Genomic DNA, 24,912 nt, shown 5'->3' on the forward strand with positions numbered 1-24,912 from the left:
GTACTCCTTTGGGGAGACCATAAAAAGAGAAAAGAGGCAAAGAGAAGAAATGATACACAAAGAATCTATGAGACCACCTTTATGAACCTTTTCAATGACTTAGGAGTGCCCTTGTATAGTAAAAACTAGCATTGAGTCCATTTAGAGGCCTGCAAATTAGTCAACCTCTTGCGTTTCTCCCATCCACCTCCCATATTTTTCTTGCCATCCCATGGTGTGCTACGCCCCCCTTCACCGCTAGAAAACTGCACATTTTTCCCTCCTCACCACCGGCCCCCACCTACCACACAACCTCTCCTCAACTCAAAGTTGCCCCTTGATCTCCCTTGACAACCCCCCCCCCCCCCAGTTGCTCCCTCCATCTACAGCAACATTCCTCCTTGGTAGCACAACAGCTTTATTGCTAGGTCCTCAGCAGCGCAAGGACATGCAATGGAAACCTCTGGTTAGATGCTAGTGCATTCTGTGAGTGCCCCCCCAATCAAACACCTTGCACATCGTCCTTTCTGAGGAACAGCGGTTAGCCGTATGTGCTACAGAGCTCGAACTAAAAGAAATAGCAATCTTTGGTCAGGTCATAGGAAACTCCCCATCCAAGGCCTAGGTTTGGGATTGACTTCACTCCCCATGCTACACATTGGCATAGTGTAGATTGAGGAGGCAGTTCTCATGGGTTAAGGGATCTTCATGGTTGGACTCACCTCTGCGGATGTAGCCTGTGAGCTAGTGGATAGCTCACCTTATGCCTCCACAAAGGTGGTCATCTATATGGTTCCCTAGTATAGTGGCTTCATAGTGAAGGAATGCACACTCCAAAATATGTTTCTTAGACATCTGGTCACCCTACTATTCCCTGGATTGGTGATAGAGTATCACCAGTTTTAGTGGAGGACTTTGGATGGCTCTTTTGCACAGTTCTTCTTGCCTCCTTTGTGGATGCACTGACAATTGCAAGAGTCTGGAAGGTACGGGTGGCTGTGAAATACAAAGAACATACCAAAGTTTCTGGACATTGAGGCATGAAAACACTCTTTCAAGCAATAGGTTATTGTGACTAGGCAGCCAGGGTAGTGCTTATAATGCCCTCACAAAGCAATGACTTTGGGCATTAGGTAGCAGATTGCATGGGCTTTGGAGCCAAGGAGGCGGCTCCGTTGACAGGCTGATAGGTGGATGCTGATGGTTTTACATAGGTCCCCAGCAATGACAAAGATTGAGACAGTAGGGGGGGCCTCAGTCACCCCCTCAGACATAGCCACAGTAGCAGAGAGCAGGAGGATAAGCGACAGACCCCCGATAGAGCACCCCACAACACCCCCTAGCTCGTCCCACCCAGCAGGATCATAGACCTCCACCTCCACCACCCACAGATGAATCACATGCTACCCCACTTGAGATCCCAGAGGCCACACACACACCCCCTCCTCATGGATCCCCCCAACCCTATCCCATAGGCTCCCCCTTCCAAGGTAACCCACCTCCCCACACCTGCCTCCTACCTGTGATCACCTCACCATCCCTCGATCTTCCTCCTCCCCACCATCTCCTTTGCCAATCAGTCCCCCTGATCCTCACCTAGTACATGTAACCCCCCCACCCATCCCCCCCCCTTCCCACAAGGGGTGATGAGCCTCATATGCCTATATCTTCTCCTCACCACAGTAGCCTAGCCCCCCCTCCCCACACAACCACTATCTCATGTGACCGAGCCGTCCATCACACTTTCCCTAGACAGGTGCAGCTGCTCCCGTAGGATTTCTTTTGTAGTTTTCTGTGGTCATACTTGAGAGTTGTGGAGAGTTTCCACTACCTCTAGAGGTGGGGATCTTTATGGTCCGACAGTCAAGGAGCGGCAAGATCCATTTACTAGCACCACTGGATGGACCAAACTATGCTTTCTTCCTTTAGACCTCTCATTCAAGAGACTAGATGATGACACAAATAGAGAAGGAGGTGAAGGACCAGGTTGCAAACCACATCTCCCAGTGGATGGGAGAAGGAGGACTAGCACTCTTTTCATAACAATGGCCAAGGTGCATGATGGACATTAACTAGTGGGTTGGAGCCGAGGTCCCACATTTGAGCATTATTTTTTGAGCCCCTCCATAGTGGAGAGCATCAATGGATGTGACTGAGTATCCCCTTGTTGCATAGGCTGCCTGCTTCTACTAGTGTACAGAGTCACACCTCTCAGCCTAGCTGATAGATGCCTTGGTGGTACCACCTAGAGCATCTATTACCCCCCATGGTCCACGCGAGAGCCACCATGGGGGAATGGAGTTCACCTTCTAGGCCTGTGGCAAAGTGCATTCACATGCTCCATAGCTCTCCTTCTTCTTCAGAAGCTTCCACACCAAACATATGCTTGTTCGTTGGTCACAGTCACAGGCTTCCCTATGTGTTTACATCTAGCATCCTCCTGGAATGTGAATAGCCTCCACTTCATTGGGGAACATGGTTCCAAGAAGTTGATTGCTTGGTAGGAGTTGGAGCCTTCCCTTTTCAGACGAATCAACATCTTACTTTTTCAAGAGCACAAGCTCATCCCTGCCTAGGCCCATCGGGTAGGGAAGGTACTTCCAGGAAGCTCACACACCTACTAGGAGTACTCCATGTCAAGATTGTGGGAGAGAAGGAAGGAGTCTCACTTGAAGCTTTCTTGCTTGCACAATGGGGGAATACACACAGAGATGGAGGCTGAAAATAGTTTTTCTCTTCTTAGTTGTGTAAGCCAAAAGAACTCAAATACAAAGAAATAGAAGAACCCTATATATGGGTCTGAAACCAAACTCGACTAACTAAGGTGGCATACTAACTGAGCCACGAACTAGAGTAGATAAGGATAGCTGTCATGTAGCTATTATTCATGGTCAGTGTACCAACGGCGTCTACAACAACTGACAAGTCGGTGACATAAATGCACAACGGTCACCCTGGCGTATCACGAGTGGAGCTCGATATCTCAACACTCCCCCTCGAGCTCAATCCCAATTCCTGCACACCAAGCAGGTCTCTGAACTGCGCAGCTTCTCTGCGCCCAATGCCTTCGTAAATATGTCAGCTACCTGATGCTCTGTGCTGACATAAACTAGATGAATAAGACCTAGTAAAACCCTCTCTCGCACATAGTGATAATGCACCTCAATGTGCTTTGTTCTAGCATGATAGACTGGGTTATTTGCCAAGTGTATGCTACTCATGTTGTCACAATAAATGACAACTGGCCCATCTGTAGACTGATGCATATCATAAAGTAGCTTATGCAACCAAGCTACCTCACATGCAGCCATTGCTGCACCCCTGTACTCGGCCTCTGTGCTGGACAAGGCAACTGTAGGCTATTTCTTGCTGCTCCAAGTGACTGCAGCACTCCCAAAAGAGAACACATATCCACTGGTAGATCGTCTATCAGAAATGCTACCAGCCCAATCAGCATCAGTGTATCCATGCAACTATATCTGAACCCCAGTCTCATAAAATAGTCCATACTGCAATGTGGACTTCATTTACCTGAGCATGCATCTAGCCGCATCCAAATGCTGTTTCCTTGGAGCCTGCATAAACTGACTTACCAATCCAACAGCATAGCTCAAATCTGGCCTGGTAATAGTCATATAAATCAAGCTTCCTACTATGCGTCTGTACATAGTAGGGTCTTCCAGAAGCTCACCTGCATCTGCACTCAGCTTCACATTCTGCTCCAAAGGAACTGAAATAGGCTTACAGCCTGTCATCCCATATTTGGACAGCATGTCCAATCTATACTGCCTCTGCAAGAGCTGTATCCCACTTGGTGATCTAATCACCTCAATGCCCAAGAAATAACGCAGCTCTCCCAAATCCTTCATCTCAAACTTCTGCTTCAATAGCATTTTCACATGAAGGATATCTTCATCACTGTCACCTGTCATAATCAAATCATCAACATAAATGACAAGTAGCATAATACCTTTCTCTGTTTTTCTCACATAAAGTGAGAAATCTGCCTTGGAAATCTGAAAGCCAATAGTGACAAGATACTGTCCTATCTTGTCAGACCATGCTCTAGGTGCTTGCTTCAAGCCATACAAGGCTTTCTTCAACCTGCAAACAAACTCAGGATGAACACCATGCACATAACCTGGTGGCTGCTCCATATAGACCTCTTCTTGCAAATCACCATGCAAGAAAGCATTCTTTACATCCATCTGATGTAAAGACCATCCCTTTGATGCAGCCATAGCAAAGACTGCTCTTACGGTTGCCATCCTTGCAACCGGATTGAATGTTTCTTCATAGTCAATGCCATATGTTTGTGCATACCCCTTGACTACTAATCTTGCCTTGTATCTGTTCGGAGAACCATCTGCATTGTGCTTCACCTTATAAACCCACTTACAGCCAATTGCATTCTTACCTTTAGGCAAAGGTACTAACTCCCATGTAGCATTTGCTTCCAAGGCATCCATTTCTTCATCCATGGCTTTCTCCCATTTTTCTTTTCCCATGGCTTGCTCAAAAGAAGTGGGTTCTGGTTCCTGTATCACTTTGACCATATATGCATAGTGAATGGCTGTAAATCCATCATATTTCAGCCTATCCACAGGATACCTAACTCTGGTTGACCTGCGCAAAGTAGGTTCACTCCCAAGTGCTCTCAAAACATCCCTGGTCTTCCTTACTCCAGGTGTAACAATAGAAGGAATACCCAACTCATCATCAATGCTCTGTTCTAAGCCACTGGATTCACCATCCACATAAGAGTGACCTGCATTCACATCAAACATGGGCTGATCTACCTTCTCTTTTCCTTTTCGTGACACCTGCATACCACTATTTGCACTGCCTTGAGAAGATTCTCCTGATCTCAATCTGCCTGTCCATGGTGAAGAATGTGAGGTCCACTAATATTTTGTGACTGCTGCTGTGAATTCTGTGCAGCATTACCATTTTGTGCATCTACATCATCAATCACATTTACTGGTTTATACCAGCTACTCATCTCATCAAAAACAACATCTTTGCTCACTGCAAACTTACGAGTAGAAGGGTTATAGCATCTATACTCTTTTTGCTGCAGAGAGTAACCAATAAAGATGCACTTCTCAGCTTTTGGATCCAACTTGGATCTCAAATCATCTCGCACATGTACATAGGCAATGCAACCAAAAATTTTCAAATGAGAAATATCTGGTTTCCTACCAGTATACCTCTCCTCTGGAGTCATCCCATGTATTGCTGCAGTGGGAGTCCTATTCATTATATAGACTGCAGTAGCAATTGCTTCAGCCCAGTAAAAATCTGGCAAGTCTTTTTCGTTGAGCATGGCACGAGATACCTCTCCAATATGCCTGTTTTTTCTTTCTGCAATTCCATTTTGCTGTGGGATATGACTGCATGAATATTGCTGCTTTATGCCATGCTCCTGCAAGAACCTTGCAAACTCATTTGAGAGGTACTCTCCCCCTCCATCTGACCTTAGGCATTTTATTTGCAGGCATGTTTCTTTTTCAACCATAGCTTTAAGAGTTTTGAAATGCCCAAAAACTTCACTTTTCTTTTTCATAAAATACACCCAAACTTTTATGCTATAGTCATCAATAAAAGTGACAAAATAATGACAGCCTCCAAGAGATGCAGCTTTAGTAGTCCACACATCAGAGTGGATTAATTCCAATGGCTTCTCACTCTCTTGAACATGTCTAGGAAATGGTTTCCTTGCCTGTTTTCCAAATTGACAGGCTTCACATACCTTATGCATTTCTGCAACCTTGAATTTTGGCAATCTTGTAACAATATTTTGGGCCTGCATTGATTTAAGTCGCTGTACATTAACATGACCAATGCGTTTATGCCAGATATCAATATATGCAACTACACCGGTCCCATGTGCAAACATTGCTGCACTCAATTCAGACATGTCTGCATCCAACGTAAACATTCTGCCCTTCTTCTTTCCTTTTGCTATCAAGCGACCTTTACTTTTCATATCCTCAATAAAGCATCCATGAGGATTAAATCTGACCTGCAAGCCCTGCTCAACCATTTGACCAACAGAAACCAGATTCTTGGTGATATTCGGGACATGAAATACATCGGACAGGTATTTCTTTTTCCCATCCTGCATAGACAAAGGAATTTTTCCAATCTGCACAATAGGATGTGCAGTATCATCACCAGTCTCCACAAATCCTGGTTTTTCCATTTTCCTTGCATCCTCCATCCATTCTGCATGACCTGTCATGTGGTTTGATGCACCTGAGTCAACATACCATACATCATTGCTTTCTTCTGCACTTGTCACAGAATTGTTCATGTGCTGCACCATAAACAAGTGCTCATTTCTGTCATCACCCTATCTACTAGAAGATGCATAATTCCCTTGTTGCAGTTTTCCATTCATGATGTCATTCTGCTTTTTATAGCAGTCTTTAGCCATATGACCCATTTTACCACAGTAGTAGCATTCAACATTACTGTTTGCATTTTGGCCTCTTTGCCATCCACCACGACCTCTTTGGCTCCCGTTGCCTCTAGAGTTACCATGTCCTCCTCCATAGGACTGGTTTTCTTGAGTTTGCTGCATATTCTGATTTCTACCACGGCCTCCAAATCGGCCTTCTCTACCTCTGCCTCTACCTCTTCCAGCATTTGAGTAGAAGACAGCTTCTTTTGAAGTTCCTCCTGAAGAAGATGCACCACCATTTCTCTGCTCCTCAGAAATTAGAAGAGCAATCAACTCCTCAAAATCAGGAAATCTTTCACGGATGGAAATGGATGTTCAGAACTGTGCATAATCCTTTCCTAGACCATTCAAGGTCACAGAAACTAAATCATCATCTTCCACTGGCGACCCAATGGAAGCAAGTGCATCTGCAATCTTCTTCACCTTCATGTGGTAGTCATTGATGCTCATATTTTCTCTTTGCACATTATGCAACTCTTGCTTGAGCTGCATTTTCCTGGCTTGCGTATTTGTGCTATACATTTTTGACAAAGTGTCCCATGCCTCCTTTGGCGTACTTGCATCTTGAATATGCACAATCATAGAGCCTGAAATGCTGATAGACAGCCAGTACATAACTTTCCTGGCTCTCTTATGCCATGCTTTAAATGCCTGCATTTGCTGTTGATTGGGAACATCAGGAAGAACTGGTTCTTCTTCATTTCCTGCAACAAATTCCCAATATCCTTTTCCCATAAGGAAATTCGTCATTCTAAACTTCCATGCTTGGAAGTTGTTCTTGTCAAGCTTTTCAGTGACAATCTGTGAAAGAGAATTAGACGCCATTACAGAACACTGCAAAAAATTCTGTCACTGCAAAAAACACAGCTTCACCCTCACAAGGGCAAATCTGCAAAACTGGCGAAAGTGGTATTTGACCACACAGTCACTTCTTAGTGACGATTTTGCATCAACAGGCAACAGGGATGATTCTGTAACTCCCAATGTCTCTGCGCACACGCATACGATGCAATTTCTGCAGTAACTTTTCACCGACCTGTAGAACAGTGGTCGCACAGCATAAAACTGGGCCTTTTCCTGAGTGCGTGCAGAAAAGTTCTGCCTCCAAAACAGGCCTCGAAATGGCCTCAAATCAAAAAAACAAGGTCGCTAAGGGCTAAAGCCCTCTCCCCGCAGCATATACTGCCCTCTTGCTTCACCGCGAAGGGCGTCTCAACCTGGGACAATGCACTCATGTACTCTTCAGATGTGCTGCCTGCAGAGATCTGCTCCCAAAACAGAAAATGAAAGCAACACTGCTCCTCTTACCAGAACACCGCGAGCTTGGCTTTCTTTCTTGAGCTCCTTACCACGAACAAGGCTCTGATACCATGTCAAGATTATGGGAGAGAAGGAAGGAGTCTCACTTGAAGCTTTCTTGCTTGCACAATGGGGGAATACACACAGAGATGGAGGCTGAAAACAGTTTTTCTCTTCTTAGTTGTGTAAGCCAAAAGAACTCAAATACAAAGAAATAGAAGAACCCTATATATGGGTCTGAAACCAAACTCGACTAACTAAGGTGGCATACTAACTGAGCCACGAACTAGAGTAGATAAGGATAGCTGTCATGTAGCTATTATTCATGGGCGGTGTACCAACCGCGTCTACAACAACTGACAAGTCGGTGACATAAATGCACAACGGTCACCCTGGCGTATCACGAGTGGAGCTCGATATCTCAACACTCCATTGGTGCCCACAGTAGGGCTGGAGGCATATGCACTTCTATTGGCCCAAGGCTTACCACCTATGTGTGTGACCAAGAGATGATTAGGGAAGGGAGGGTCCTATGGATTAGATTGGACGTGGGGGACTCATGCCTTGGAGTCCTTAATGTCTATGCTCCTAGAGAGGTTAGGGAATGTAGCAAGTTATGGATGGAGATTGCAGCAAGACTTCCAGTAGAGGTGGACTCTTAGATTGTTGGAGGAGACTTGAAAAACCTGGAAGCCTTAGAGAACCATCAAGGTAGAGGAAAAGACTACCAGAGTATGGTGGGGGAGGAGCACAAAAGGCATGGGAAGTCTTCCTCCTTGTGGTAGGAGCACGTGATGCCTGGCGGGACCAAGCTTTTCACAAGAGGGAGAGGTTGTTGGACTCCTCTTGGGGATACAAGCAGTTGGGTGGAGCTCTCTCGGAATGGTTGGACTGGTTTTACGTGGGAGAGTGGGGGTGCTCTTGAGGAGGCGAGGTAGGGCACTTGGTTGGCACCACCTTGTTTGATAATTGCCTGGTTCTCCTCACACTTGATACTCCAGCTTCAAACCTTGACACGCAATCCTATCAGATCCTTAACTTGATCTAAAGGAGGGAGGAGGCAGATTGAGCAGCTGTAGACTAGGGAGTGGGATAGGAGGGTTCAGATCACTGAAGAGGTTGTAGAGGTCTCATCCGAGTTGAGCAGGATCTTCCAGGAGGTAGCCCTACAAGCCAGGCAACAGAGTTGGGAGGAGGAGAGAGCAATTCTGTAAGACTTAGTAGCCACGCAGAGACTACTCCAGGAGGCACCAGGGGATCCCACTCTCCACATGTAGGAGGTGCACACATGAGAAGCCCTCGCTAGTCTTGAGGACATGTGATCAAAGTTTTCCTTTTGTACCTCAACATCTTTTTGGGCATGGAAGGGGGACACGATGTGCAAGGATTTTTTTCAGGTGCATCAGCCTCACACCTTAGGAGATTAGATTTGCAACCTTCAGGACCATTATGGGAGGATTTTCTCAAGCCTAGATGAGGTGATGGAGATTGCCACTAACTACTATAGACACATTTTTTAGCAGTCCTCTGGTAGTCTCAGCCAGAGGACAACGTTGTAGACAGTAGATCTGGGATTGCATTTCTTCCCTTGTCACAGAGGAGATGGGACGCTCCCTCCTAGACCCCTTCACAAAGAAGGAAATAACGGAGACTTTCCATGTTGCACAAGATGGGTAGAAATGCTTGAGAGAGTATGGTGTCTCTAAGTCCTTCTTCACTACCTATAGGGAGGTGATGAAGGACCCCCTATTGCTGGTCTTTTAGGAGATTTTTAGCTCAGGACGAATCCCAGGGAGTCTATTGATAGGTCTTGTCAATCTCCTCCCCAAAGGGGTAGAACGGTTGGAGCTATCCGAGTGGAGACCGATCACCTTGTTGTCAGTGGTCTATAAGGCACTGGCCAAGATGATTGGTAGGAGACTCTGCCCCATGACTCCAGAATCATTCATGACACACATATAGGTTTTGTCTAAGATAAGAGCATCCTAGACAATGTTTTCACCTTCTTTGAGGAGACCGAGTGGGCCCAACACAATGGTCATGGATTGGCTATACTTCTCATGGACTTCAAGAAGACCTATGATAGGGTTTATTGGGACTTTTTAGATGACTCCATGTTGAGGTTGTCCTTTCCCTAGGCATGGATCTACAGGGTTTCCACACTTTACAAATCTGCCATTAGTAGGGTTCTCATAGGTGGTAGGAGGGGGAAGGAGTTTCTGTTGGAGAGATCTGTCTTGCAGGGTGTTCTCTTTCCTTGTATCTATTCTTAATCTTTGCAGAGGCAATGTCCTACTTCCACCGAACACATGTGAGTGGGCTATGTGGCCTTTGAATTCTGGTGAGGGAGGAGATGGAGCTGCTAGATTCAGAGTATGCAGATGATATCGCTCTTTATATAGAGGATGATGAGTTAATGTTGGAGAGAGTGAGACTAGCTTTGGAGGTGTTTTGCACTGCAGTTGGAGAAAAAATCAACTGGTGAAATTCAATTGGTTTTCTTATAGACCCAAACTCTAGCACAGAGTGGGGCGTCCACTTAGGGTTTAGATGGGTGTGCAAGGGACAAATCGTCCGATACCTAAAGTTCTAGGTGGGACTCGACATCACTCATGCCCAGCAGTTTCTTCCAAATCTCAACTCTATTAGGCAAACATAGACCTACTAGAGTACTATCTGCCTCTCCTTAGTGGGCTGAGCCCTGGTGGTCAACTAGGTCCTCCTAGCAACAACTTGGTATATTGCCTTGTGTTGGTGCTTCTCCTCATATTTTGTGTGGTTCAGCTTTGCCGCCTAGTGCAGAATTTTCTCTGGGCCATCACAGATGGTTCCAGGGATTCTCGGGCCAAGGTGGCGTGGGCAACCATCATCCAACATTACTTTGAGGGAGGGCTTGGGATCATAGACCCAAATTTCTAGAGCTTGGCCCTTTTGGACAAGCTAGTAGTCTGTGGCCTCACACCAGGAGAGCAGACTTGGAAGGTCTTTTTGCAGCAGGGTCTCCAGGAGTGCAGAATAAGGTTTGGTGGTGGTTAGAGGCCATCCTTGAGATGGATCTTTACGACTGCCCAGATCATGCCATCTAGATATTTCTTTCTCCATAGCCTACTTCGTGTGTGGTAGGGTCTTCGTAAGGCCCTAATAATTTAGGGGCCCCCAAGATGCCAAGAGGAGATAGATTGCCAACAACTAGTGGTCTGGAATTCCCAGGTTAGAGATCGAGATGGGATACATATTGACAAGCGCCCCTACATCTACTTGGCTAGATGGGAGGCTAGCCCTACTCTTACTATTAGGACATGGCGGGAGGTGTATAGGATAGTGGACCATGAGGTGTTGCAGCGCACATTAGGTTGTCAATGAGGAGCTGAGGTGAGGAGAAGGGAGATTGACTTAGCGATTCCTCAGGAGTGGCTTGACCCCTCGATCCAAGAGCTGACAGAGCCTAGTGAGGTGTGGGCCGCTAGATTCTCATCGGTAGGTATCCCCCTATAGGTGACAGGCAGAGTGGGCAGCACCCCCTATGGGATTTTCTTCACCATTTAGGAGGGGGTGTTTGGTCCTCGACAGAGGGTAGTAGGATGAGGAGATCATTGTCCTTCCTTGGAGGAGGATTTTTGTGGTTGGTCTCCAAGGGAAGACCTGGTGTTTGGACCCTTATGTGCTTTGGGAGGAGTTTCGAGAGTGGCATCTTTGGATATGGGAGAGCATGCCAATTGATGAGTTAGAGTGGGACCCTGGAGAGTGGCTATGGCCGGCCACTGCGGTCACCAAGAAGCCACTGAGGTTCTTGGAGCACATGGAGGTCTAGCAGTTGCCTGGCCCAGATGCAGCAGGATGGAGGGTGTAAGCGCTATCCATAGCAGCACTTGGAAACCCCAAAGCACTGCCTTTGGTCTTGCGAGGCATCACAACTCATGTGGAGAGGAGCCTGTTGTATTCTCTACCATGTGGTACCCAGCCTTGGATGTATCTCGTGGGGGAATTTTTGTTGGTAGGTAGTGAGCTTAGGGCCGTCACCTCTTGTATGAGGCCGAGATGTAGGCCCAAGATACAGGACAGGATTTTCATCATTGAGGCTGGGTCTTGTGTAGTGGTTGGCTTGGAGGCTTTACTTAGCCGCCAAGTACTAAAGCCCACAACAATAGACCACTTAGAGGTATGGGAGATCGTAGGGAGTCTTATACGATGGCACATCTAGAAGGCACGCTATCAAGAGGTTTTTGGCAGGGAGTGCCTTTCAGTACTGACCTTGGCATAGCTTTGGACTTCCATCATGCACTCCCTTCGTGGTGTCGTGCCGCTACGCACACACCGTGTTTTTAAAAAAAAACTAGAGTGTGGGTTTCTTATTGATTTAGAGAGCCAATGCCATTTTAGACATTAGTGTTAGTGTCCATGGTTCAAAAATATTAGATTTTGGAACAAGTTTTAGCCAATTTTTGATATTTTGGATATTATCTCTTGTAAAAATCCATAAAACTGTAGACAACTTCTAGATTATGATAACATGTAAAAGAAAGCATGTAGCTTTCAGCTAATTTGAGAAGATTTTATGTAAAAAGAGAGATTGACAAAATCGCACGACACACGATTGCTATTTTCAGGCATTCAACAACACTCCAAAGTGGGAGATGAAGAGGGAGTGATCTGGCTGAATTTTGGTCACGTGTCCTAATATTTTACCTCCCTTTTGGAGCCAATGGAGGCATCAGATTGGTGATTTGAGCAGCATAGAGGAAGGTATTGTTTTATACACATTTTTTCCTATTATAGTTTTATCTTCTCATAATGCAGGAATAAAATGGCAGGCTTCATCTCTATTAGTATTCTTCTTCATTTTCTATTTCTTTCTGGGAGTATTCTTCTACGTCTTCTATTTCTTCAAATCCCTTCTCTTTCATGGGCTGATTTGGGGCTAATATCTTCAGCCATATTCAGAGAATTAGCTACAGCAGTGCTCTTTTAATTCCTTTCTTACTCTATAGAAGACATCTTGTCAAAATATGCAAGTATTATATGCCCCTTTGGCAGGGCAATGTCTGTAGATCATTCATAGATGCTTTGAGTTGAATTAAGAGGAGTTTTTTCTCTTATTTCTTGGCTATGGTAACTTTTCCTTATCAGGAACTCAATTTGAAGCTCTCTTGAAGCAAGTCTCTTTACCCTACAAGCCTTGTAATTGATTCATAAGATTTTGCCCCTAACAGTCTACATTGAATGTAATCATGCAAAGTTGATTCATGCTATGGCATCATGTATGAATGATGGGATGTAGAGTTTTTAATGATACATGACATCATATTGTACTTGATTTTATAATTTGTGATTTCTCTTATAGTCAAGAAAACAAGCTTGATTTGAGTTAGAACTTATGAGATAATACTCTTGTGATCTTTGCTAAGAACATGCAGTTGGAAGCTCTATTAACATCTTCAAGAACTTGGCTTGAAACCTTCAACCCTTCTCTTATGTCTACCATCTCTAGAGTCTAAGCTCTTGAACCCCCATACATTCTTCTCTCTCAAACCCCTATGATTGACCGATTGACCGTGAAGTACCTCTTGAACCTTTAAACATTCACTGTAATCTACTTATCTCTTGAAGACATATCTCTATCTATCTTGTCTAGTTTTCTTGCCAAACCCCTATGGTGACCTTCAACCCTATGCATTGTGACATTGGTGAACCCAACGTGAAGGTTGGTGTAAGAGAACTCCAAGATGGGGGATTCTTCAAAAGATACTCTATAACAATTGGTGTGCATACTGCAGCAGACTCAACAACAACAAATCCAAATGTTACAACAGAAACAATAAAGGCAAGATGAAGAGAATATTGATTCCACAGCTATCAAGGCCCTGGAGGAAGTTGGGTGAGAATTAACACAATTTAATGGTCAAAATGTCTCTATTTTCATTCGCTTGTATGTTGAGAAAATGCTCTTCTTTGGTGTACCGCAACATGCATGGAGTCAGTATTTTGCAAGACTAGCCAAGCATAGTCTTCAAGGAAGAATCCATGGTCTTTTTCAGCGAGTTGCGGATTGGGCTGCATTAAAAAAAGCCCTACGCAAAGAATTCTTCTTAGAAAAATTTGGCCTAATGACGAAGAAAAGTTTCACTGATTGGGTAAGGTTTAGCTGCAATAGCTTTATACCATGAGTTTGAAAGTAAATTTGGACAACTTGATGCTAAAGACCAACAAAGTATGGAAGGTCAAAAGATTGAATTATTCCTTAAGGTTGTACAAAAAATTCTGCAAGAGAAGCTTGATGATCGCCTAGAAGATGCTACCTCTGAATCAAGAGTCAAGGCTGCATGGACAGATGTTATTGATGCAGTTAACATGATTGCTCAAAGAGAGAGGATGCGACTAAGATTGGGTTCTACTTCAACTTCAACAACTCCATTGATGGAGCTTGTTCCACCTTCAAAATCCCCTATTCTTTTGACTAATCGACCAACTCTTTCTTCTTCTATTCCTTCTCAAAATGATGTCATGGATGAACTCATTAAAAGCATGGGTGATCTTCATCTGAATCTTACAGAAATTAGTTTCTAAGGTGGAGAATTTGGATGTCAAAGTTGAAGAACGAGGAGGATCATCAACTCAAAGACCCATGAGTGAAGGATTTAAGAGGCACCGTATTTGGTGTGATAGCCAACAACATGACAAGAGGGAGTGTTTTGCCTTCCATGAGACTGAAGCATAGAATCTCATCTTTTGGAAAGACAGAAAAATTCATGCAGCTGAAACTGGTCTTCCACTAGAGCCAAATTTCAGCAATGGTGGAATGAAGAAAAGATTAGAAGATTCAGCTGTAAAAGAATGCCTACACAGCAATTGATGCAGCTACCTATTGGCTGCAAATTGAATCAACTAAATCAAATTTGATAGCCTATAAAGCTAATGTGGAATCTAAAGTATGGATGCAGGCACTAGATCAAATGGAGGGTGGTAAAGTAGCCAAAGAAGTTTTGGTCAATGCATTCGAGGAATAACTTGTTGAAAAGAGGCAATAGATTCTTTTTTCGCCTTTGCACATTTGGCTAACATCAATAATAAAGAAGTCTTGATTGAAGAAAAGAGAAGAAGAGAAGATGAACCAGGGCCTTCCTCTTTTGGCCCTCCGAAACAAGTAACTAGAAGAATGCCTGAACAACCAAAGTTTACTGAAAATATAACCCCAGATCAAGAGATAGAAGATGCGCCACAAACAAAGAAGATCGAAGGAAAGACGAAAGGCACGTAGCTAGGCTACAAATTGTAGTGTAACATAGAATTTGCAACGGATCTCAAATAAGTCCTAAAAGAACGAATTCTGGGAAGAAAAATTGAATTTACCTTAGGCAAAATTCTTGAAATTGCCAAACATGAATTTCATGATGTAATTATTAATGTAATCAAAAGGAAAAGACAATATATTAGTGATGAAGTTGAAGAAACAATGCATGCTTTTTTGCAAGTTCTTTGAGTTTTCGTGCAGGATGAAGAGAAGCTAACTTCACAAGGAATTCATCTTGAAGCAATTAAAGAATTAATTGCAGCAATTGAAGTTGAAGATAAAGAAAGCATGAATGCAAAAATTAAAGAAGTGAAAGCTGAAAATGTAATGGTAGGCTAGTCCAAACCAGTTGGGTAGCCCACCTCTCAAAAAGAAGGCCGTTTACAACACATGCATGAGGAGGAAGAGGCTCGGTTCATTCCAAGCAGTCACTACTCCCATAGCATTGGGCAAGAGCAACAATGAAGGTAGTCATCAAAATTGGAGAAAAAGAAACACAATGTATTGCACTCTTAGAACATGGCTCGGAGATCAATGTCATGGAAAGGAGTCTCTATGAAAGTGATCGATGGCCCATAGATGTTGATCCAGGTTGGAAAATGAGAGCTGCAAGCAACTGAGATTTATATACTGAATGTCCTAATGTGCAAGTAACTATTGGAGACATAAAAGACAATTTTCACTTTTTTGTTCAAAACTGTTGTAGTTACCCTATCATTCTTGGGCAACCTTACATTTCTGAAGCCCTCTTGGAAACAAAAACTCTTGATGATGGTTCTTCCTATGTTCGAATCCAAAGCAAGGATAATGAACCAGCTATCCAATTTCTTATTGTGTGTGTTAACCATCATCAAAACAACGATCGACAGCGTGATTATCCTGTGCCTTCTAATGCCCGAGAATTCAAGGGTTTTTGGGCTACACTACTATAAAAGAAGGCTATGGCAGTGCGTCATGTAAAAATATTAAGCTCCATATGCTACAAAAGTTGTGTCTCTAGAAAATCTATATGTATGTACAACCAATAGTATGGGTTGTTATAAGTCTCTTCCAGCCATGACTAAAGCTGAAAGAAAATATTTATATCATGTAAAAAGGGAGCTGAAAACTTATGACATGATGGCTGAAAATGAAGATATTTTGGGAATTTTTTTTGGATTGGTTACTATTGACACATTGACTTAAATATATGCAGCTGCTCGTACAGAAAATCAGGCCGAAAATCAGCCCATAGAAGTATGCACATTGGATTTTTATCAAACAATTCAAGAATTTGTTGAGCAGGAAGACATTGGTTCACTCAACAAGGTTGAAGCGCAAGTGGAGACAAAATACAAGACAATGGATAAGAAAGTCAAGTCTATGGTAGTCCCACTGCCTCAGGCTCCTGAAAGTGAAGGGCTGGCTGATAGGGCAGCAAATCAGCCAAGTCTTCATGATCCTTCCAACATTGGTCACAAGTTCACATCTGAAAGTATAAAAGAGCTCAAAATAGGAGAAAATTATTTCCTTTCGCCGGCTGAAAAACACTCTTTTATACAAATGCTAATGAAACATGGAAAAGCTTTTGCATTTCAACCAAGTGAAATAGGCTGTCTGGATCCAAATATTATGGCTTGTATGGTCATTTTTACGGTCCCACATGTGTCTTGGAACCTCAAGCCCATTCCCGTTCCAAGGGCGCATTTGCCCAATTATTGGAACTTCTAAATGAGAATATCAGAATGAAAATTTTAGAACCTTCTTCAACACCTTACTCAAATCGATGGTTTACCGTACCCAAGAAAAATGGATATTTACGATTCATCCAAGATCTACAGCCTGCTAATCGTGTCACAATCCAAAATGTTGGTTCGGATCCAATTGTTGATGAGTTTGCTGAAGCTTTTGCAGGTAGAGCAATTTATTCTATGGGCAACCTATATTCAGGATATGACCAATTTCAGCTTTCATTAGAAAGTCGAGACATTACCACAATGACAATATCTCTTGGATTGGTCCGCATGTGCACTCTACCACACAAGATGCAACAAACTCCGTAGTCCATATGATGAATGCCATGCGCAAAGTCTTAAGGGACTTTATTCCACAACTTACTCTTCCATTTCTTGATGATGTACCTATCAACAAGGGATGTGAAGTCAATGAAAAGAATGAGGAGCTTAACGAAGATGGCTGCAAGATATTTTTAGTTAACCATATTCATGATTGTGATAGGATTTTGACAAGGCTAGAAGAGGTACATCGTACGCTTTCTGGAGCTAAGTCGATTTTTGGAGTAGAAGTCCTAATGGTCGGGGACATTTGTGTGGCCCCTACGAACGTAAACCTTCACAAGTCAAGATAGATGCCATCAACAGAATGCAAGAAAAATGCACAAATATCTTGGAGGTGAGAAGATTTCTTGGCGCATGTGTATTCTATCTCATATGGATACCACATTTTGCTCATGTCACCGAAAATATTTATCAATTATTAAGAAAAGGCCAAAGATTCTCTTGGGGGGAAGAGCATACTCTCATTGTATGCAAACTAAAGAAGTTGTGAATTTTAGTCCCCACTCTCAAAAGGTCTGATTATTCAAATGCAACTATCATCCTTACTATGGATACAAGTCCCATTGGGATAGGATGGGCTGTTGGCCAAGAAGACCTTGAAGGTAAAGGGTATGCAATTTTTTTTGGAGCAAAGGTTCTCAATGAACATCAAAGAAGGTATGCATAAGTAAAAAGGGAATTATGGGGAGTTGTAACAGTATTAAAGTGTGATTGTGAATACTTTATAGGTGCTTCCATAATGGTAGAAACTGATTGTCTTCCACTCTTGGGCATGATTGCCAACTACTCTACACCCAAAATCGCTATGCTAAGATGGATTGCATATATTAAATCTCTCAACCTCGAATTGAAGCATATTGCAAGAAAGACGAATCCACTTGCTGACATGCTATCACATGCAAGATATGACAATGAAGAAGAGTTTATGGAAGAAGATGAAGCTGAAGAATCTATACTTGCTGAATTTCATTCCATGGCTGGTGAAAGTACCTTTTCAGTTGTTGCATATACAAACCCAAAGTTGAATCTTGCAGGTGAGCTGACTAGAAGTTGTCTACAGCTTTATGGATTTTTACAAGAGATAATATCTAAAATATAAAAAATTAGCTAAAAATTATCCAAAAATCTAATATTTTTGAACCATGGACACTAACACTAATGTCTAAAATGGCATTGACTCTCTAAATCAATAAGAAAGCCACACTGTAGTTTTTTTTTTACACGGTGTGCACATAGCGGCACGACTTCCACCCCCTCCTAACCTGCACATCCTCTAGCATGTGCCAAAGTCTTACAGATTTGCAATGTCAGAAGAAGTATATTCTGCCATGCCAATGTCTTCATCTTCTACCTCTTCTTCTTCTATGTCTTAATGCTCTTGAATTACATCCAAGTCTTCTAACTCATATGTTGAACTTTCTCTTTATTTGAAGAGCTTGATTCTTTTTTCAGCTATGGGTATCTTCATGCTGGTCCCATCCAATTCATCCAATGAATATGTGGCATTGTCATGAATGACCTTTACCACATACGTGCCAAACCAACACTTTACCATCTTTCTAGAAGCACTGTACTATTGATTTTCTAGGATGTTGTCATAGACAAGCACCTAGTCATTTTCTTGAATTGCTCTTGGCCAAAGTTGATGTCGCTTATCAAATCTTCTTTTGTTCTTTAGTCTTGCTGTCTTTAGCTTCTCAAGAGCTGCTGGAACATCTTCAGGCCTTCTTTCTAGCTGCCATATACGCAAAGTCAGTAACTCTTCTCTACTGATGCCTTCCTTCCAAGTTAGAAGACTCCATTTGAGAATAGATTCTTCAATTGGCATAATTTATTGTTTTCCATGCACAAGTTCATCTGGCATATAGCCAATCACTGTATTATGAGTAGTCCGGTCAACCCATAATGCAAAAGGTAGCATTTTATGCCATTCTTTGATATTTCCTCTACAAGACTTTGCTAGAGCTTTGAGAATAGGCTGGTGCCCTCTCTTGCTTTTCCCATTGTCTTTAGGGTTGTAGGCTGATGTTAAAGCCAACTTAATACCCAATTGAGCAAAGAATGTTGAGATGACAAGCTCAACACATGCGGACATTGATGATGGACCGCCTGGTTAGATGGGTCCACACGTCTACACTTAGCACGTCGATGGACATTATGACTCACACATGGCCACTGACTCATTACTTATTATATTCAGGTTGTTACACCTATTTACAGCTGGCATAGTTATAGCGCCAGTCGACTAGTGTAGTCGGTTATGCATTGTTTGACTTAATAGGCCACTTTCCTTTATGTTGCATCTTATCTATACTTTGTGTACATTGTAAAGAGTGTGGAAGAAGAAGAAGAAACCAGCAAGAAAACGTTTTGGCTTCCATCTCTCTTCTTGTCTCTTGAGTGAGCTTCTCCTTGTGCATTCTATGTGCGATCGGCGCTGCATCTTGAGCAACTCCCCCCACCACACGATTCTTGACATGGTATCAGAGCCGCGCCACTGAGAGAGGCTGATTTCGAAGGATGAAGTGAAGGAGAAGAAGCAAGGTTCGAGCAAGCAAGCCACGGGTAAGAATCTCTCCCATTCTTCCACTCCCTCTCTTGGATAGTGCCTGTGGAGGCACTGGAAGCAGGGCAGAGCAAAAATCTCAGATTGCAGTGAGATTTGGTATGCACAAAGAGTGCTATGTTATTTTGGGCATCTGAGGCCGTTTCAGGGCCCGTTTTAGAGCCGCAAGGTTGCGGACAGCAGTTTCAAGGTACACTGTGACTTCGACTGTATTGACCGAACGTGGGTGCACAAGTTACAGATTTCAGATCAGTAAGTTCAAAGGTGTTTACCAGTGAGTAAACACAGGGTTTATCTACAAACAGGTTGCAGATTGCATGTATTGTTGAGCAGACAGTGAAAAAGGCTATCTGGTGTATTGCTGTACACTACAGGTCGAGGGTTGCAGAAGATTTGCTTGGTGTTGGTATTAATTTTGTGATAATGGCAGAGAACAGTGGAAGCCCCATCATTGAGAAGCTCGAAAAGAACAACTACCCATCATGGAAGTTTTGTGTTACGAACTTCCTTATTGGAAAAGGCCTCTACGAGTTTGTTTCAGGTGAAGAAAAGGAGCCGGAGGTGAGTGATCCTCCAACTGCAGAAGAGACAAAGGCACGAAAGGAATGGAATGCAAAAGACAAGAAGGTCATGTATTGGTTGTCTGCAGTAATTGACAATAATATGCTGGGACACATTAGAAATGCAGAGAATGCATATGCAGCTTGGACCATACTTGAAAGTATGTTTTCTGTAAATACAAAGGCACGAAACATTCAACTCAAGCAAGAGTTGAATACATTGAAGAAAGGGAAGATGTCTATCAATGAGTATGCATTGAAGGTAAGGAGCATTGCAGATGCATTGGTAGCGATTAATGCAATGCCCAATGATGATGATTTGGTATCGTCAACCTTGGGTGGACTTAACAATGAAAAGGCTTGGAAGTCTTTTGTAACTTCTGTATATGTTAGAAAGCCATTCCCAGATTTCGATGAGTTGGTCTCTCTAATGATCACTGAAGAAATCAACATGCAGAGTGAGACATTTGAAAGAAGTGGTGAACAGGTCCAGGCTTTCTACTCCATTTCAGGAAGGGGACGTGGCAAGTTCTCTTCAACAGGCCATTGTAGTGACAATCAGCAAAATAGATTGAATCAGCAATTTGGCGATATGCAGGTTTCAGGAAGTCATGGTAACTTTAGAGGTAGGGGGAGCTTTAGAGGAAGAGGTGAATGGCAGAACAGAGGTTCTAACAACTCTGGTATTGTGTGCCACTACTGTGGCAAAACAAGTCATATTGCAGCCCAATGTTATGCTAAGAAAGATGATATCCACAGTGGTAAGTTGCAGCAAGGAAACTATGCATCGTCTTCACGACAGAATGAAGACAAAAATGAACGTTTGTTCATAATGGAGCATATGTTGAATGCTATTACAGGAAAGGGAACACATGAAGATGTTTGGTTTCAGGCACATCCAATCATATGACCAGCCATGCAAAATGATTTGGAGAGATGCAGGATTTGTAGAATGTAGGTTATGTGCAGACGGGTGATGACTCATGCCACCCAATTTCACACATTGGAAAAGTTCCCTTGTCCTTGCATGATGGTAAGACAAAGATTCTTTCAGATGTATTACATGTGCCATCTATTACAAAGAACTTGGTGTCAGTCGGTCAAATGGTAGAGCAAGGGCTGCAAGTCAGATTTAATGCAAAGGGCTGCTTTACAGAAGACTTCAATGACAAGTGCAGGTTGGTAGCAAAGGGAAGTAGAGTTGGACGTATGTTTACTCTGGATGTTGGAATTCCTACTATGAATGCTGCTATATGTATGCCAAAGGAAAAGGTGTTGTTGCAGACATTGAAATTTGGCACAAACGCATTGGACATGCAAATGTACAAAGGCTGAAATTAATGCAGTCTAAAGGGTTGGTTACAGGTTTGCCTACATTTAAAGTTGCAGAATTTCATAAGGTATGCAAAGCATATCAGTTTGGTAAGCAGGCAAGATAACCCTTTTCACATGACAGAGATGTAAGTAGAAATATCCTTGACGTTGTGCATACGGACATTTGGGGGCCTACACAAAATGTATCTCTTGGAGGCAGTTCATACTTTGTCACATTCATTGATGATTGTTCTAGAAAGCTGTGGGTATATTTTATGAAGGAAAAGAGTGAAGCGTTTGAGCACTTTAGAGCCTTCAAGGCTGCAGTTGAAAGAGAAACAGGCTTGAAAGTAAAGTACTTGAGGTCAGATGGAGGGGGAGAGTACCTCTCAAATGAGTTCAGTGATTTCCTGAGGTCTCATGGGATAAAGAGACAGTTCACATGCAGGTATACCCCACAGCAAAATGGGTTGCAGAAAGGAAAAATAGGCATATTGCAGAAGTTGCACGTGCCTTGATGGCTGAAAAGAATATGCCTAAGCATTTTTGGTCTGAGGCTGTTCATACTGTTGTTTATATTATAAATAGAACTCCCACAGCTGCAGTTCATGGTATGACCCCCGAAGAATGTTTTACAAGTAAGAAGCCTGATGTTTCACACTTGAAAGTGTTTGGCTGCATTGCGTATGTTCATGTGCCAGCTCTATGATTAACCATAGAATACATCTGACACACATAACATGTTTCAACAAAATTCTCTATATCTCGACACGTGTTCTGCCACCAGTATTTTCTTTGACTTTAATAAAGGTTCCCCATATACCTCTATGGCCAACCCACAAGCTTTCATGAAATTCCTTCATTACCTATAGTTGCAACCTTTTATTACCTAAAACTTGGACATGCGCTCCTTTCTTCTTCTCTGCGTGCTTCCATAGGTTCCCTTTTTAAGAAAGAAGCCATAAGCTTTCCTCTGAATATGCTTGAACTCTTCATCAGTCCAAGTCTCTTTCTTCTTCATTGTGCTCAAATATTGGCCGATCTTCAGCCAATCTTCTTCATAATCTTCTTCAAGGAAAGAGACTTGAACTCTTCACCAGTCCAAGTCTCTTTCTTCTTCATTGTGCTCAAATATTGGCCGATCTTTAGCCAATCTTCTTTGTAATCTTCTTCAAGGAAATGAACTAGAACTTGAGCAATGCAATGAGCATGATGGCTTCTAGTCACCCTTCTTCCATAGATAGATCTTTGATCTTTGTTTCTCTATGTTGATTTACAACAATACCTTTTCTTGAAGCTCTATTAACATCTTCAAGAACTTGGCTTGAAAGCTTCAATGCTTCTCTTATCTCTACCATCTCTAGAGTGTAAGCTCTTGAACCTCCATACATTTTTCTCTCTCAAACCCCTCTGATTGACCATGAAGTACCTCTTGAACCTTTAAACATTCAATGTAATCTACTTCTCTCTCAAACCCCTCTGATTGATTGTGAAGTACCTCTTGAACCTTTAAACATTCACTATAATCTACATCTCTTGAAGACACATCTCTATCTATCTTGTCCAGTTTTCTTATCAAACCCTTGTGATGACCTTCAACCCTATGCGTTGCAACTGTGGCCGATGGGACCAGGTGCAGGGCAAGTCTCGAGCTCATCAGGAGCTCTGTTTTCACTTTCTACACACCTGGGTCAGCCAGGACTTGTTGTTCATGATGTAGGCAGGCAGTCCGAGATGGCAATACACCCCCCTCCATGGCTTCTTGGCCCCATTCCTCCCAGACTGCCTTGAGAGGCTTGTATACATGATGCATTTGTGATTTGCATCAGCTCCATCTATTCTATTGAGCATGAGCACTCCATTATAATCAACCTTCTGAGTAATATAGTTGGCCACATTTTACTTGCAAAAAAACCATGAAAGACATGATCTAACAATTGAGGCAAAAAGTACAGAAAAGATTCAAGGGATCAATTTGATGATAGTAGGGCTAACCATGAAGACATGATCTAACAATTTGGAAATCTAGAAGAACTTAAAGCCCAACTACGATGGCTCTCCAACACCTTGGAAAGTACATAAAGGATTCAAGGGATCAATCTGATGATAGCAAGGCTAACCATGAAAGACATGATCTAACAATTGAGGCAAAAAGGCTACGATGGGTATAAACTCAAGGTAATAGGTCTTATATAACTTGAAATATCCCAGTCAACCTATTTCATCATATTAGAGCTACTCATGGTTATGACACCCCCCATTGATATGTGAGACTTATCATATTTTGACACAAGGAAGTTAGGTAAGCACCCAACACATGAAGAGGAAGACCTAGAGCAAAAAGAGACTTACATGGTCATGATCCAGACTTTATGAACTCAACCACAAAGAGTAATAGAGCATCCCACTATCCTTGAGCTCCTACCATAGAAAGAGGAAGAAGGCCCAAAGGAGGTTGTGCAAAAATATGAGAAGAAGGATGAGACTATCCCTACTATGAAGTTTGATTTTAAGATAAATGAGGAAAGTAGATTTAAAAAGCCACTCCCATTATGCATTATATGGCTGCTCATTGAAGGGGAGCTACAAGCTCTACCCCGAGACCTACGGACCACTTATTGCTCAAGTGTTTCGAACTGAGCGGCCATGGCTACCTCTCACATAGCCGATGTGCAATGCCTACCTTATGGGTGTAGTGAGCTTACCTTGATGCTCGATCGAGTACCCTCCTCTTTCTTGCACACCGGTAGCTCCACGATCCTTGAGGCAAGCTCAAGCAACCTCAATCCCTCTCCCATGAGCTTCATCCTCCATAGCCACGTGCAAGACAAGAGAAGAGAAGAGAGGAGGGGAAGATGAAGAGAGAAGATGAAGAGCTTCTTCTCCAAGATCCCTCACTCTCACACAATCACTCCCTCACTCCCTCACACTCTCTCAATCCCTCTCTCAAGCACAAGCAAGAAGGCAAGAAACAAGAGAAGAAGAAGAAGAAGCTTTGGCCACACACAAGAATGATCTTCTCATTCACTTTTTGAACTTTATATACATGCCCTACTTTTCATGGGTGGTCATCCCCTTTTTTACATGGCCGGCCATTAGCCTAGGCCCATTTCTCATTTCCCACCGTTCTAATCTATCCTATTCCCAACTAATGCATACAATTTGCACAGGAGTGAGCCTGGTGCTCTTTTACAAGGATTCGGGAGCGCTTTCACACTTAATGGTGCGCTTTTTACTCTTTTACTTTCTTTGGGCGACTTTAAGACTTCCTGAGGGTCGTGCCCGTGCTTTTAATTTTTTCAGGGTCTGGTTACCGGTTAAGGTGCCTTTTTCTTCCTTTTGTCTTGCGTGTTTTGCTATTTCCTTTTTTCCATTTCCCGCTC

This window comes from Lygodium microphyllum, chromosome 9, assembly GCF_053477565.2.
Source record: "Lygodium microphyllum isolate KBCC chromosome 9, Lygodium_microphyllum_v1.1.10, whole genome shotgun sequence".
NCBI lineage: Eukaryota > Viridiplantae > Streptophyta > Polypodiopsida > Schizaeales > Lygodiaceae > Lygodium > Lygodium microphyllum.